Source organism: Syngnathus typhle, linkage group LG7 (genome assembly GCF_033458585.1).
Source record: "Syngnathus typhle isolate RoL2023-S1 ecotype Sweden linkage group LG7, RoL_Styp_1.0, whole genome shotgun sequence".
Lineage (NCBI taxonomy): Eukaryota > Metazoa > Chordata > Actinopteri > Syngnathiformes > Syngnathidae > Syngnathus > Syngnathus typhle.
This window is the reverse complement of record NC_083744.1, coordinates 3,949,084-3,952,924: the sequence shown is the minus strand read 5'-3', so window position 1 is coordinate 3,952,924 and position 3,841 is coordinate 3,949,084.

Here is a 3,841-nt window from a genome sequence, read left to right as displayed (position 1 = left end):
GGACCGTTTGCGTTAGTGTTACTATGGTAACGCCTTAACCGCAGATTTTCTTTTTTATTTTTTATCAATCGATCGATTTATCCATCCATCAAGACCAAGACCTGATTTTAAGACCACGGACTATTCACACCGGATGTCATATTTGTTCATACAATTCAGTGTGACTCATCTAACATGTATTAATAATCTCAAAGGTCAGATCGAGTGGCGAATGTGATAATTGTGTGGGAGTAAATAGGCACGCATGGTTAATAGGTAATTACTTTGCGCTCGCAAACTATCCTACTTTTTGTTGTTATTTTGGGAAATTATTTGAGTAGTGTGTTAAGTCTTGTACAATTAAATCTTAAACAACGAATAGAATTTCGTCCAACGTCCCTGGCTTTGCTAAACCGTGTGCTCTTTTTTAAAATTAATTTTTTTCTTGACCTCACACAGGTAGGAATTTGCAATAAGTAAATCACGAACAGATCTTAATCTTCAATCTTAATGTGAGGGGCGACATAATTAAACTTGTATTCATCCTTGTTGAGACACACAAAAAAAACATTTATGTTTAATTGAGAGTTTAGCAAATGTTATTTCAAAATCTGCCAGGGGAATTGCAACCCGTCACACGGCGGGATCTGATAACTAAAGACACCCGAGCAGATGGGAATGTGCTAAAACAGGTATTGTACACATCAGCATCTTCTTTCAACTTGGCTATCGATACTGATCATTGAGAATCGTGTCCATTGTCTGAAATTGATTGTTGATGAGTCAGGCGTTGGGGCAAAATGACAGGTTTTGCCCTATGGGTGAAGTCTTGACTAGTTTGCAGTTAGTTTACTAGTTTCCAACCCAATCAATCCAATACTAGCATGGTAATTGAAATTCAAAAGGAAAACTGTACTCTACCATGACCAATAAATACCGTTTTTTCCCGTGTATAATGCGCAAAATTTAACTAATTTATTGTCCTAAAATCTGGGGTGCGCATTATACATGGGTACAAATTTTTTAAATTCTTTTTTTTTTTTTTAATTATTATTATTTTTTTTTAAAGAAAATCCTGGTACAACAAAACCAACAACAGGAATGACCGACAAAGTCATGGAACAAAAAGACAGGCTGATATGACCAAAGACAGGAACAGAAACCAAACAGACATCATGACAGTAACACATGCAATGATCCGACGGTGAGCGAGGGGCAGACAGGACTTAAATACAAAACACGTTACATTGATTGAGGTGACACAGGAAGGGAGGGGCGACGCGAACAGAAACTATGGCAACCTAGACACATAGCTGGGGACGAGACATGACAAATCTTCCTCGAAATAAAACTTGAAATCACCTTTCTTCTTGTTTGTTGTCAATCGCGCATCGCATTCAGCCATCCTGCTCAACACACTTAGTCAGTAAAATTCATAATTGACGACACATCCTTTGATGCGATGGTGCAATCCTTGATGGTGTGTTATTGTCAAATATTGTTTGTTGTTTAATACCCATCGCGGACCGGACGTCATACGGAGGCCGCCATTACAGATGCGCAGAACGGATGCGCAAGACACGTCAGCTATATAAAGAGCGAGAGTTCAGTTCTCTACCTAAATGCGTATTACAGGTAATATTTTATTTCACAACACTTTGCCTTGTTCCTTTCGTCTCTGCTGTTCACTTCAAACACGCTCCATACGAACGCAATGCTCTCGTATCAGACGCTTGCTCGATCACCTGCTCGTTTGCTGTCACAATGCACCCTACACAAATCCGAAACATTTGTTGCGGCTCCGAGTCACGACGAGGGGCAAGTTTTAGTTTCCAAGGGTGTTTTTATTCCTCTTCAACGTCTCTCCCACACAGAGCCGCCTTTTTCACATGTCCGCACGCCTTTTTCACATGTCCGCATTGATCGCGGTGGTGCCTTTACGGGCAGTCGGAGAAATCTACGCCAACAAAAAAAAATACATCCAGCCTAGTTAAGACCATACCAAAGACTATAAAAATGGGACCCATTGCCTCCCTGCGTGTGTGACGATCATTGGGACTTAAAAAAAAAAATGATAATAATAATTTTGGGTGCGTATTATACATGGGTACAGGCTTTTTTTCCAGCATCACCATGCCATTTTTAGGGTGCGTATTATACATGGGGGCGCATTATACACGGAAAAAAACGGTACAACAATCGCTCAATTAACTGGCAACTCGTCCCCGGAGTCTGTCTGGAAAATAGAATCAGAATATCTGCTTAGCTGTGAGCGCCGAGCAAATTAAATCTATTTCAAGGCACGTTTGATCCCGAATGAGCGTAGTGGCGCTCGCGTAGCTTTCCATTTAATTGCTCCGCTGCGCGGCTGCAACAAATTGGCTATCGCTGTAATGACAAATTAAATTTTGGGCAAATGAGCGGCCAGCCGCCAAAAGGTCAAGCAAGCCGCCGTCAGCCACACTCGGCGGATGCTAATACAACTCTATCTTCTAAAATGGCAGTGGCTCGGCCCGCCTTCTCACATATTTCACCACGAGTCCGGAACATCGCTTTCCTTTACGTTGGACTCGAATGAAAGCGTTGCGAATGATGTTTGGCTTGATGATGTCATTTCGTGCAACGCTTCTGACGGCGTGTGCATTTGCGAGGCGGCTGACGTTCACGTGCCTGAATGATGAAAAGTTGCGCGCAAATCCAAGAGTTTTTATTCGCCATGTTTGAGCGTGCCAAACAAGGAATTTGACTTGGGTAAATCACACCCTCTGTTCAACATTTAGGCGACTAACAACACTCAGGACATGTGGAAAATGGCAAATATTCTCAAACATCTTAAACTCCCAAGAGGCCAAGGAAAAACTCAAAACTCCAGTTAGGGGAAATGAGAAACCTTGAGAAGAGACCACAGATCGGAGGGTCCCTCTTCCAGGATGACCAGGCTGCAATGGAGGCAGAGAGAACACATAGTACAAACAGTGTAGACAATTAAAAAAAAGGTGTGGAGAGCAGGATGTTATTGCACAGTAATGACTCTGAGACTCTAAGAGTGGTGTGAGTTCATCAGAGCAACAGCTTGAAATGCTTGACTCTTTGTAGATGAGCGCACTGCCTTTTGAGGCCTGAGGAGCAAAGCTGTGGCGCTGGTGACCTTGGATCCTTTCCGTCTCTGCTCAATGTAAACCGGCCTAAGAGGTTCTTGAAGCGGTGATCTGTCAATCAATCTGGTTTCCTTGCTAATCAGCATAAGATGAATGATGTGAATCCGAGTCATTTTGCATCAAATCAAACGGGCCAGTTGGCGAATGTCGCATTTATGGACGTGTTGACTGAGCCCTGTCCAACAACCGCTGGAAATTCTTTTTGTCTTTTTCAAAGTGATTCTCTGCGCAATTCATTTTGGAAGGGTGCCTCGTGCAAATGTAAACATGAAACGGCGCAGCTTGTTGTGCCTCCTCCGCCAGCGCATTTGTGCCATGGTGAACATACGCTTCCTCTTTTCTTGGAATCAACACACTCCATGTTGCGTGTCAACTCGAAAAATAGATTGGATCTTTCATTGTCCGAAAGCAGAAAGTGGATGCATTATTTGCTTTCTTTGATACTTGATGTCTCAATCAGTGTGTCACTGTCAATACCAACTTTAAAGCGCAATTAGCTTTTTTTTTGTTTGTTTGTTTTTTTGCTTAAATAATGATTCAATTAAGATGCATCGCACACGCCGGTTTATTTCAAATTGGAAGCACTCATGCAAATGTGTTCAAGTGAAAATACAAGCACTCAGGCAGAGAACACTTTGGGAATTAATCATTTATTTTATTCCACTTTCATTGTGAATTTAACATACAAAGCTTCAGTTTACTGG